We start from the raw sequence: 14,556 nt of genomic DNA on the forward strand, positions 1-14,556 counted from the left end.
TCAAAACGCATTCTTAGAAATCTCCTTCCCCTTTCCCCTTATCACACCTCCTCAAACCCAACTCCCTTTCTCTCTCTTACTTTGCATAACCAAAAACGCATAACAATCCTACCTTTTTCTTGCACAATTCACATAAACTTTTATTCACAAAATTGAGTTGATTATTACTCTCAATCTTTGTAATTTTTGGGAAGCTCATCACAAAAATCAGTTCATCAATCTCTAGTTGCTCTCTTTTATAACTGACGCATTTAGGAAGAAATGGAGGATGGATCTGTTTGGAGTCGGGACTTTAATTAAGAAAGAAGTGGGGGTTTTCTACTCTTTTATACAAATGCACATACAGTTCCCACTGGTCAACGGCATTTTTGGTCATGTATAATACGTTGATAGGTCAAGAATAATGAGTCACTTTATAATATTTTAAAATATAAATCTTTTAACTGAAAAAAAAAAAATAGATTTCAATTTATAAGTGATAACTTGAAATATATTTTATATTCTAGTTTTTTAGTTACAAGAAAATACTTGTCATTCTATTTAAACTTCAAAGTGACAACTTTTTATATTGTCACTGTATTAAAATTTTCAAGTGATCACATGAAAATAAAATTATTACTATATTGAAATTTTAACGTGACAAGTAACATGTTGCCGCTTTATCAAAATTTAGAATGGGTTATGTATGGATCAGTTTTGACCTAACTGAATTAAACCAATCACATGACAAATGTGATTAGTCACGATTCTTGAAATCTACACCAATTACTTGATGTATTACATTTGTAATATGATTTTTTTTAAGTTAAAGTTTAAGGAATATTACATGTCCGAATCTTCTTCCACACTTACGCACCCCACCTGTTCTCCATTGGCTTCTCAACGGCCATTAGTCGTTGTTTATGCAAGTATTGACAAAACATCAGCAAATATTTTAGCTATGGCTAGAAAAAACCATGCGGATATTGTATTGATGGTGGTAAAAATTTAAGTTTTTATTTTGATTTTATTTAATTACTGATAATTGTATTGATTTACCGCGATTTTTAAATCGTGATCATCTATAGTATAACGGGAACTCAATTTTTCTTTTTTTTGGCATTGACATGTATATTCCACCATGTCTTTCTATCTTCACATTGCACTTGCACGAGTTTACTGGTTCCTGCGCGTGGATTTTGTCGTAACTTAGTTGTCGTTTCACTGTTCCATGACGATGATTTCAAATTCCACCATATGGAGAAAGACGAAAGAGAAAAACAAAAGAGAAGCGAATTAAGCTTATTTGTACCTGCAAACATTTCCTGGAAACTGCAGCCCATTTCCAGGCTATATAACAAATCTGCTTATCGGCCGAAATTCAGAAGCTCAGGGAAAGAGAGATCATACATAAAAATTTCTGAGAAGCTTGGCCAGTTTGGTTGTCTGCCACTTCATTGAGGAAATGAGGTATGATATATATTTTCTTTTATAGTGATTTCTTTTCGTAAAGAATGAAAGCAACTCCTATAATATTGTAAATGAGCAAATTATTTTTATATATCTTTTGCTAACTCCTAAACAGATTAAGGATAAAAATACTGAAGTATCAAAATTACAAAACTAAAAATTTATTTAAGCCTATTTGTAATCCACTTTAACTTTGTTGGTACTATTGGATTAAACAAAATATTCCTAAGATTAAAATTTTGTATTTCGTATTCACGAATGATTATATATAGTTATCTTGTATTAAATGAATTGATATATAAATAAAAATAATAATATTCAAAAATCCAATATTAAAATAAAATTAATTACCGAAAGCACTTTATTATTTGAAATTATTTTTATAAGAAATCCAGTTTAATAAAATTGATCAAATCTTATTTGTAGGTTTTATATGCCTATTTGCTAGTTTTCAATTTAGTTTAATTTATTTTTATCCTTTATATTGCAATTTTTAGTTTCATATTTTTTATCATATTTGTCATATTTGTTGTTTTAATACTTTTATGCATTTAATATAAAAAATAATAATAATGTAATCATAAGAGATTCAATGAATAGTTGAATTTTCATAAGCATTTTCAATTCAGTAAAATTAGTGCTTTTAATTTTATATATCAACTTTTATTCTTACTACTTTTCTGTTAATTTTATAAATCCATTTATGGGAAAATGTATTTCTCTTTTGTTGATTTATCTATCAACTTTTATTTCTAATTTCAACATAATTAACTCATTTTTTTATTTATTATTTTATTGTACTCAATTGATTCTCAAAATTCATTAATTTGCTTAATATGAAATAGAATTATGCAATTGGAATTTAGTCTGTAGTTGATGTGTCATATACATTTATATATATATATATATATATGTATTATTTTTTATGGATATCTTTTTATTCTAGCTGTTTTTGAAATTTATTGATATACCATTGTTAGTTGTATCTATACTAATATCGAAAGAAAAATCCTTTCATACTCACAAACGGCGGTTAATGACACTGCAGCATCAATTTTTTGTGATGTCAAAATGCCCTTCATGATAAAATAACTAACTTATTCAATTTTTTAGAATTTACATTAATTGATGATTCTTTTTTTTAATTAATATAATGTATTAATTTATATATTTTAAAATACAAAACATTGTTTATTATATGCACGCAGGAACAACGTGCCATAGAGACTAGTCTATAATATATTGTAAAATGTGAAAAATTAGTTATTATATGCACGTAAAAACAGCGTGCAACAACGACTAGTTTAAAAAAAATAATAATTCAAGTTGACTAGACCTTGATATCAAAATAACTATTTTACATATAGCTAGTGGCCAAACAGTTATTTAATTATATTTCAATATCAACTACCATATTTGTATTTTAAATTTAATTATTTTAAAATGAGTAATTATATATCAATTTTTTCAATACATATATTTTTTAGAAATATGTTAAAATATTTATATTTATTCATTTTTTTCTAAAAATAATTAACGTTTGGTTAAACATATATATTTGTCAATTTCTTGTAAAAACCATATATAAGTTGTTGATTATATTATATTTGTTGTATATCTACTATATTTATTAATCTATTCTTTCTTTTAAATTCTTTTTTTATTAAAAACTTATTAGAAAATAAATTGATGATGATTTAATGTGTAAAATGTTAAAATATATTGAGAATAATATAATTATTCAAAGTATGAGGGGCATTTTTGTCAAATCAAGGGGATAAATGTTGCATTTATTAATTTAGAGGGTAAATATTATATTAAAAATAGTTTAGGGAGGCAAAATATATTTTAATATAAGGAAATAACTATGTCAATTGTATTAACTACATGTAAGGTGAGATTTTAAATTTAATTATTTATTATATTTACAATCTTCAGCAATTTAAGATTTTAACTATTGATGTTAAAATAAAATTAATTAGTCAGAAGTCACTCATTTAAAATTTTCATCTACAATTCTAATTTAATAAGATTAATAATTTTTTACTCACAATTATATTTTGATATTTATTTGTTATTATATAAAGAGATACATAGATTCAAATTTAGAATAATATTTTATATATTATTCATGTGTTATTTATTTTAAATTTTAATGTTCCATAAAAAATATTTTTTTTAAATAATTAAGATTTCTTATAGCAAAGTAATTAAATTGAAATATTATTTGTATATTTACTTTTTAGGTGGATATATTACTAATTCTCTAAGCAGTTTAGAGCAATTAGAAGTATTAACATTCCCCTATATTTCGGTGAAATAGTGAAATCCCCCTGTGTTAATTTTATAAGTGAAAATTTTCTTGTATTATTTAAGATACAGCAAAAAAGTTCCTCTATGTTAGAAATTAATGGGGACTGTTTGACACTCGCCTATTGCGTGACTAGGCTTCATATTTTACCTTTTTTAGAGTTACTCTAGGTGTGCAAAGTTCCATTTTACCCCTTTTTTGTCCTTTATATATATTTTAATAGATTAAATATGATTAATTAATTTAAATTATTATTTAATCTAACTATATTTAAATAAATTATATTTATTTATAAAAGATATTAATTAAATTCCAGAACACCTAAAAAATACAAAAATTTGAAAAATTCAAATTTAAATTGAAAATTCATAATACAAAAATATAATATACTAAAATTCACTTTTTAAATTTAAATATTTATATAAAAATAAATATAAATTAATTATTTAATCTTTTTAAATATTCATATAAATATAAATTAATTATTTTAATTATATTAATTAATAATATATATTAATATATATAATTATATATTTTAATTATTTTATTTGTGCTTTATTTGTAAAAAAATAAAATATTTTTTCCCCCTTCCCTCACTGCCGGCCGCCATTGAAGGCAGTCACCGCGCCCATCGCCCAGATCCCTGGGCGACGGCGGTGGCCAAAAGAAGTGGGCGACCCCAGTCACCCAGATTGAGGGAGACGTTGCTCCCTCATTTGGACGACAATCGCTTTGCATCCAGTCACCCAAATGAGTCGACGATCGGTGGCCCCCTTCTCGCCGCCCACGAGGTTTCGGTAGCGATGCATTGCGGCCTAGATTCTGGGCGGTGATGGGTCGCGGCCACAAGGCTTTGGGAGGCGTCAAAGCGGCGATGCGTGGCCATCCATAGAACGACGTTGCCCATCATAGAGTTGCTACCGTCGCCGCATCTATATATATATATATATATATATAATTATATTGTGTATAACGATATATATAAATAAAAATTATATGTATAGTATGTATATACTTATATGTATAATTGTATATATATAAATAAAAAATATACTTTAAGTTACTTCAAATCTGGACTATCCATTTTTTTACTAGTAAGATTAAAGGCTGTCATTACAAGGGTATAACGGCAATTTGGTAAAAATTTTAACGGTACTAACCACAATTAACGGAAGGGGAGTGTGTTACAATTTTAAAAAATACAGGGGTTTTTTGCCTATCTTTTTAACATAGGGAGTTTTCAAATAAATGTTTAAATCAAAGGGGGGTTTTATGAAATTTACCCAAATTGTAATATTAATATATTAACACACATCTAGCAGCATTTAGAACACTTCACAGAATCCCTTGTCTATTTATTGAAACATAATGGTTTAGTGTTCTTTCGACAAATGTTTATTCCCTCCAGTCGTATCTCCTTTTCCAACTTCAAACTCAATCAATTCACAAAATTGAGCGCTAATTTTTCTCCGAATCCTCAGTTCAATTTTGTTTTCAAAAATACTGTTGAGCTAGATAAGTAAGTCGGCATTGGGGAGGATGTCTGACTTAATACAGAAGGTGCACCATCGACAAGATCTAAAGAAGTGTCCTTTTTCAATCGAAAGGATCATATTCCAGTCTAATTAGAGGAAGGTCATCGTGTTCTCAAAATAAAAATAAGTGCTTCCATATTTGAGCCAGATTCAATAAGTTAGCCTCAACCATTTTGGTCCATTCTTTTGAACTCACCACATTACATCTCATATCTTTAAAAATTTACAATATTAATACCAAGTCTTAATTCCGTTAAATTTTTGAAGGGTTATCTCATACTATACCCTGTGTTTTACAGGCTTTCAAAATTAACTCCACATTCCATTAAACAAATAAAGGCCAAATTCATTGACAAAAAGCCCCTTCTACTAACGGCAGTTAGCATCTGTTAATGGCAAACTAGATGTGAAACTCACGTGCCCTAAGCAATTATTGGGTCAAAAAAGAGAAAAATGCCACTTGGATCAGAAATGTATCATTTCAACTATTTTCTCACGCTTTATGAAATTATATATTTTTTTTCTGTAGGTTTAGTTAAAATTTGCATTGTTGGTCCAAAAACAAATATCAAATTTTGTCCTTTTTGGCACTCTGTATGTGATATTCAATTGGACATTAGCCGGTGATTTTTAGAAGCAAAATTATCACATGTCCTTCACGTGCATACAGTAAAAGTCAAACCAATTAAGTAGATTTGGAAAGATTTTCTAGAGGATTAGCAGATGGGTTTAGAAACTATTTTTTTTTTTCCTTTTGGCAATTTTAAGACGGCTGGTTTTTTATTTTTTATTGAATGCGTTTGAGGCTTGTGTGTGTTATGTTTTTCTCTCCCAATAATCACTAGCTAAAGACTATGTGAAATTATGTGGAATGTGAACTAATGGTGGAGTGAATAAAACTAAATTTTATATGATGCATTTTTTAATGGAATCTGTAACCATATGCAAAATCCTATTCTATAAAGTGTGTGGTCAAAGTTGAAATAGCTCAATCTTCGGGGACCAATGTTGTAATTTTGCCATCGAAAGATGTTAACATTTAACAATGGTTAGTGGGAGAGGGCTTTTGTGCAGCAATTTTGGCCTTTGTTTGTAATTTTTAACAAAATATGGGTCAATTTTAAAATTTTATAAAGCATAACATCAAGTATGAAATGACATTATGCTGTAGGACTAGATTTGTAATTTTTTCCGTATGAGGGACATCTGGAGCCAGGTCAAACGAATTTATCTTGTCTTTATTTGTGTAGCAATGGAGGATCTGTTGAACCGGGTGTTGCTGTTGTAATCATCGTTGTCACAATCATTGTGACTTTTGGATCAGTTTGCCTTATCAATGCTTGTAATCGCCATAGTGCTACCGCTCAGATGTCACAGACAACCACATCCTCTGATAGAAATGATGGCGATGTGGTTATAGATGTTGGGAGGGCAGCTGAAGCGGCTACAGATATTGCTATTGAAATGCAAGGTTGCTGTTGTGGCGGCGGTGATGGCGGTGGTTGCGGAGGATGTGGTGGAGATTAAAATCAATATGAGATATTAAATATAAGTATATGAGAGTAGGCATGTACGTACAGTGATGGAGAAGGTGGTAATAGAGGTTCTAAAGGAAAGCATGAAAGCCGCATTTACATTGAATAATATGATTATGGGGTGATAGATTAAGTATGATAAAAACATGGGATATGTTCTAATAGGAGCGATACCATCAATTTTATGAAATTACAGAGATACAAAGGATACGATTTTACCCAAAAACATTTCGCATGGATTTTTCGAGCAATTGTGCAGTTTAACGACATGGATATGTTGCGTTATTCAAAATGTGCTATATCAAGTTTTACAACAGAATATTTGCTCTTTATATCTAACAATATTATTTGTTACTTTACACTATCATTGGCTCTTCCTATTGGCACAATGTTATTATCAGTCCCCAGATCCGTTTTACCCTAGCATGTGTGTGGTGTGGGGGAGTCCCTTGAGGCCTACATGTGATGCACAAAATGAAAAACAAGAGAATGGTCCAATAGCTATGATACTGCTAATTAGCAAGTAAAATTCTCGTTCAAACATGTATTTGCTAACAAATTTAAAAATGAATTGTTCAAACATATATATTAAATAATATAGATTAGCACAAAAAAATTTACTTACTAATTAACTCGATGCTAAATTTAACATCTTGAGCCATTTCCTTGTAATATAACAACAATGTTTTGGGTTAGGATCTCCACAAGTGCAATGGCGTATGTAGTCAGATCGCTCGATAATTTTGTCCCGAAAATAAATTTATGATCTTCTGTAATTCACTACCAAATAAAACTAGTCGAAAAATTAAAAAGTCCCAAATGAACTAGATGCATGCAAGAAATGCAATAATTTCTAGTCACTTTAGCTTTTTGCACGAAATTTGGACTAAATGAGTTATCTTTTTTTTTTTAAATTACAATTTTCAAATCGAACCAGAGTTAAAGTACCATCGCCCAATAACGAGTGGACTAAAATTATATTTTTTCCAAACCTTAAACTAAAAGGCACGAAGGCCCTTTTCTACTCTAGGGATTTTTAAAATGATGAATTTATGGGTTTTAGGTCATCTTATTGCCACCTATTTAAGAAATATGTAAATGCAAAATTTTGAAGACATTAAAAGTTAGATAAATGCTAGATATTCGTAATCTCTAATATATAGTATCCATCAAAATTAAAAAAGATATATATAATTATCGCTATATATGACCAGAATCCCCCATACTTAAAAGACGCAGCAAAGGGAGAAAATAAAAACCCTAGCTATATAGTCTCCTTCCCTTAATTTGCTCAATATCATTATTTAAGGAATATTTTGAGGATGAACTAACTGAAGTTTCATCATTTTAATTAATGGTTTTATTATTATTTTTTAAATAATATATAATTTATTATTCATACAATATATTAAAATTAAACGATTGATTTAATACATCAATACTTCAAAAATCAAGAAATATATTTAAACAAAATAAAAAATTAGTATAAAAATAGAACGTAAACTTAAACTTACAAATTTTTATATTATGATCAACCTTCGGCCTTAAAGGCGTATTAGATCTATATTTTTGTACTTTTGTTTCTCGAATTTTTAACAGAAATAGTCTTAATCCATCTCAGGATTTTAAAAGAACTCATGCCATGCACGTGTTGCTTCAGCAGAATTTAATAAAATTAAAATTATAATTTTTTTTTGAAGTTATGGTATTTGTAATGTGATGATTAAGTTCAAATTTAATGAGATTAACATCACAAAAAAGTTAACTTATGATACATAAATTGTACTTTTTTCAATTTATAACCAAAGCAAATTTAGACCTCAACTTATGGGATTAAAATTAAAACAAAGAATTAATTTTTCAATCACAAAATACAAAGTAGTAGTAAATTAAGATAATCAGAGACCTTAGACCAATTCATGCTCAGCCGTCCCTCAGGTGTACCCGGATTCAAACCTCAAAACCGCCAATGTTTTTTTTTTTTTCTTTATTAAATGAAAGTGATTGATTATTATTTATTGAATAAATCGATTATAATTATCAATATCAAATATTTATATCTAACAACAATCGATAATTATATACTAATCACCAATATCAGATAAACTATATATCTAATCATAAACACCTATTATCAAAGTAGAACAACATGCCTACAATTAAAGTATAATAACATCCCACACGTTGGTGGAATTCGAATTCACCACCTTATAAAGTCATGAAGTCGCAACTTTACCAAATTGAGCTAGACCACATCAGCACCACAATCGACGTTTTGTTAGGTATATGTTAAATATTAATATTAAACGATCATCCTCCTTAATTAGTCGTTTAACTTGGTATCCGACCCAATTGGAACAAATAGTTCTAGATTCAGATCTCATCGCAACAGCTTTTACGTACAGAATTTGCTTAAAATATTAATATTAAACGATTCTACATAGTTTAAGAATCAATGTTTAACAGTATAATCCGACAGTATATTCCTACTCCACCGTGTTCCCTGTTTTCAAATTGTATTTGCATGAGTTAATTTATTGGGTCTTAGCCTACGCGGTTTTTGGTCGTCAATCAATTATTTTTTATTGATCCATGACGATGATTTCAAACGGATAAGGGGAAACAAACAAACAAAAAACAGGAGCAATTGTGTATCCATGGTCTTATGATTCAATTGTATAAACATTAATTCTTGCTAACTGCGCGTCCTGCAGGCTATAACTATATATATATAAACCAATTCGGAATATATGTATTATTCACAACCGATCAGAAGTGAGAGCAAGAAGACATATGTACTATACACCACCCACAAAATTTTACGAGGAGCAGTTCCATCCTTGTTGTATGGCATTTGAGTGAGAATTTACATTGCAGGAGAATATCGTGTTCAAGATCATACAAAGTGGAAATGAGGTATATATATATATATATATATGATGTCGGGAAATAATATTTTCGTTTCGTAATTTAGGGCTTTTTTAACTTTTGGTCACATTGGTTATGGGATTCTTATTTTTGGTCATGTAATTTCTTAAAAGTAGCATTTTGGGTTGCATGACACATTTTCGTTATATGTTTTAACGAAAAAAGTCACGTGTTTAGCTCATGGTCGTTAGATTTTTTACACTTTTGATCCCTTATGTTTTAGGATTATTGCTTTTGGTCCTATAATTTTGAAAAAGTAACACTTTTGGTCTATTCACTGCCGCTCTGACCTTTTTCGTTAAACATTTAATGAAAAGGTATCATGGAACAAAATTTGCTACTTTTCTAAAGTTACGGGACAAAAAGTGAGAATTTCACAACCAATGGGATCAAAAGTGAAGAGACTCTAAATTACACGACCAAAAGAGCTATTTCCCCTATATGATGCTTTATGTATTTTCATTTATTGTATATTCATTTTCCTATGTGATGGGTTAATTGCATTTAGTCCACTAAACAAATAAAAAAAAAAAAAGGATAATATGATCGTGACTTTTTATTTTTCGGTATATCTAATTTTCATAAATAGAAAAAAAGATATAGTACAACAATCATGAATCAAGTAGTGTTTCTCTCGACAGGCCAAGAGATACGCCACAATCTATAAAGTGCATGTGATCGTGACTTTTTAAACATAACGTAACTTGTTGCCCCCCACTTCATTCTTAAAGTTTAGGGGGGTGTGTTGTTATTTTTTTTTTCATAGAATTTTTTTATTTATTAATATTTTAAAGGGGGCCTATTGTATTTAACTCTTGTGTAGCGCGTTATTGTTCCGTTAGAAAAAAGTGTAATTAGAATTTACCTCTTATGATATGGAAAATGTTCAAAATACCATCATGTGGGAAAAAAAGCTATTTTCAAAATGGTGGAAAAAACACCCCTCATGCGTCCTTGTGCGGGTCTGAGGGAGCCAGGGCGAGCGGGTGATGTGCGGGGACTGATAAGGCAGGGGAAACGGGAGAGATGGGGAGGACTGGGGTGTGGGGACATGGTGGAGATAGAGAGAGGGGGCAGCAAGGCAAGAGGGAGGTGGAGGGAGGGAAGTGGTTGTGTCGGAGGCAGTAAGGGGGAGAGAGGCGATGAAAAAAAAAGATATATAAATTTATATATATATGCAATATTATATAAGTATCAATTTTTTATTTTATATGAATATAAGCATTTATATATAAAATATATTTTTGTTAAAAATCTTACAAAATCCCATGAATTCCCAATGTACAGGGATAATTACAGTTTTGGTCCGCATGTATTGTCATTAATTCATTTTTAGTCCCCAAATATATTGAAATTTTATTTTAGTCCTTCAATTTTTAAAATGTTAACAGTTTCGGTTTTAGGCCTAATTAATGACTATTTTGCTCTTTCAGAGAAAATATATAGTCTAACTATATTTTTCCTGTGCTCATGATGAGGACTAACATGTTTTCGAAAATAAAATTAAACCTCTATAAATTAATATACTAGAAACAAATTACTATTGACTATAATATTATTGGTTATGCTAAAAGCCATGATAAATGATTACAATTAACTACGGTTAAACAAAATTGATGCAAAAAACTAGCTTTTCCACCATGAAAAAATTATTTGCCACAACTAAGAGTCATGGTCAAAACACTTGCTATGACAAATATTTTAGCCACATTCACAAAAACCACGACCAAAACTGTAATTGTCCCCGTCAAGTCCTACAAGGATGTTTTTTGGGCTTAATTATTTTATTATTATAAAAAAATATAATTTATTTATAATATGTAATAAAAATATGTCAAGTCGTGAATTACATCCCCTACTCGACATTAAAAATATTTTTTTTTAAAAAATGTGCATGTCGTGGATTGGATCCACGGATCCAGCCACGACATGGATTCAATTGAATACAATATTTTTATATTTTTATTTAATTTTATTTTTTAAGTTATATTTAATTAATTTTTAACATTATATTAAAATTTAAAATTATAATAAAAATTATGTTAATTTTAAAAATATAATTAACTGTACAAATGTAATATGTATATATTTTTTATACAACTCTGAAAAAAAAAATACACTATTGTTTATTAACAATATAAATTACATTAAGACCCATAATTAGTTCATTGTATTTTTATATAATTAATACAATTTTAATATTATAATTTTTTAAATTTTAATATATTGTTAAAAATTAATAGAACGACTGAGCCACACTTTGGGAAGAGAACAGGAGGAGGAGCTTTTAAAAAGTGTCGGTGAAGGTTGATGTGACTAAAATTTTGGGTCTTAATGCAATTTATATTGTTAATAAGTAATAGTGTATTTCTTTTTTAGAATTGTATAGAAAAATATATATTATTACATTTGTACAGTTCATGGCATTTTTAAAATTAATATAATTTTAATATTATAATTTTTTGAATTTTAGTATTTTGTCAAAAATTAATTAAATATAATTAATTCATAAAAAATAAAATTAAATAAAAAATAAAAATATTGAATTCAATTGAATCCATCTCGTGGATGGGATACATGACATGCACATTTTTTTAATTTTTTTTTTTTTTTTAATGTCGAGCTTCTAATCGCGGAATCGACATATTTTTATTATATATTTATAAATAAATTATATTTATGTAATTTATTTTTTTTATAATAATAAAATAATTAAGCAGTATGCTTACCAAGTGAATTAGAAGTTTTCATGTGCAATATTTGCCCTAATCAAAGAGAGAGTGGCGTGAACTGTTTTCTTTCCTTTGTATGTATGTATATAGCAGTGGAGGAGAAATTGCTGCTATAATCATGATTTGCTTCGTTCCTGTGATTATGGTAGTAGCTTGTCTGATCAGTGAACTCAATCGTGCCGATGCTCCGGCAAACCCACAAACGGGCACGACCAATGGTGAAAAGGATGGCGAAATTGTGATAGATGGTGGACAGGTTGCTGAAGCAGTTGTTGAAATCCAAGGTTGCTGTTGTGGCGGCGGCGGTGGAGGTGGTGGTGACGGTGACGGTGGTGGTTGCGGTGGATGTGGTGGAGACTGAAATTCATTGGGTTGAAATGTACTCTTTAGTCACGTAAAGTTAGTGTAAAACTATGTGAATTATGTCTGTGGCAAAGTTATAATTTTAGTCCCATAATATAGGGGTTCAATGCTTTTAGTCGTACGTTTTATGGAATTTTTAATATGATTTCAAAATTAAAAAAAATTGACACATTTAGTCTTATGCTTTACTGAAATTTTGAAATGGTTCCAAAATAGAGAAAATTTGGCACATTTAGACCTGTACTTTACAAAATTTATGCGATTAAGTGTGCCAAATTTTTTTAATTTTGGGACCATTTTAAAAATTTTATAAAATATAGAATTATATGTGTTGAGTTTCCTAATCTTAGGACCATTTTGAAAATTTTGTAAAGTAAAGGACTAAAAATATTGAACTTCTTAGTTATGGGATTAAAAATATAATTTTGACTGCATCTTTCGTAGCTTCGGGGACGAAATTTCTCTGTAAATTAAGCTTCTTGTCACGAAATTGTGAATTCAAAACAAATTAAAAAGTACAGGAAAAACTGGAATATTTGTCATATAACCGTACGATAGTGGTATTTTAGTCCTTTTAAATTTAAAATTTGCAAATTATATAAGGAGAATAATCTTTAAAAGAATTCGCACATTGAGGACAAATTTCTACAAAAATGACATAGTTGGCCTTATATTATATATTCAGTAGCTCAGTTAATCATCTTGTTCTATTAATTAGACATCAATTATATTATCTATTACGATAACAAATTATGTTTACTAGGGAAGTTTATGAGTTTTGGCACGTACCAAAACAGTATTTTATAAGAAATAAAATATTTTTGCAACAGATTTTTTATTGTTCGTAGCAAAAACATTTAGTTCCAAAATTGTTTCTTCCTTCCATTGTTTAATTGTAATATATATATATATTATATAGGTTTAAATATATTTTTAATCATGTAATTTTGACATTTTAGCATTTTAGCAAAATAGTTTGTAACTTTTTTATATTTTGCTATTTTGATCATTTCAGTGTCAAATTTTATAAAAATTGTCGGAATAAATCATGCGCTTCTTGTAATTTTGAATTTTTTATCATTTATCTTTCCAGGGGTTTAAAAAAAAACCTGTATTTTTTTTTATATATATTAAGCAATTTTGGTCCTTCCCGTTCAAGATTTTATAAAAATTATCGAAATAAATCATATGCCACGTTATTTTTTTTTAATTTTTTCATCCATGTTATTTTTTTTTAATTTTTCTCAAAAAATATTTTTGGAGGTAGCTTAGTTCTTAAGGCTTAATTTAATTTATAGTCTTGCAGTTATAACTATTCTGCACTTTAATTCTGTAATTTGTTAAGGCTGTAAAATGGTTCTTTATCTTTTCTTTCTTTCTTTTTTTTTTTTTTAAGAAAGGAAAATGTCATTCATTAATCAATCAAAAACGTCCTTTACCTCTTCTAATTTTGTGATTTGGGGACAAAATTACATTTCAAAGTTGGCCGCAATTATAATGTCACTTTCAAGCCAACTTTGAAAATTTCGGCCATTATCCTCAAATCTCAAGATTAAAAAAGGTGAAGGACTATTTTACAACGTAACAAGTTATAGGACTAAAATATGAAGACGGTATATTATTACTGTACTAATCAAGGGGAAGGTTTCTCCCATATCAGTTCTTTATAGCTGCCGTCCTTAAAATGCCACCTCCTCTAACAT

The 14,556-nt window shown here is 28.8% G+C and overlaps 1 long non-coding RNA gene across 1 annotated transcript; it reads left to right on the plus strand.

The window, feature by feature from the left end:
- The first annotated feature begins 1,338 nt into the window (after positions 1 to 1,338).
- LOC148784495 (uncharacterized) lies at positions 1,339 to 7,042 on the plus strand. The gene is made up of 2 exons (XR_016063810.1): positions 1,339 to 1,449; positions 6,546 to 7,042. It is a non-coding gene; the product is annotated as an uncharacterized LOC148784495 (long non-coding RNA).
- The last annotated feature ends 7,514 nt before the right edge of the window (positions 7,043 to 14,556 follow it).

Source organism: Sesamum indicum, linkage group LG13 (genome assembly GCF_026168435.1).
Source record: "Sesamum indicum cultivar Baizhima isolate 11 linkage group LG13, ASM2616843v1, whole genome shotgun sequence".
Classification (NCBI taxonomy): Eukaryota; Viridiplantae; Streptophyta; class Magnoliopsida; order Lamiales; family Pedaliaceae; genus Sesamum; species Sesamum indicum.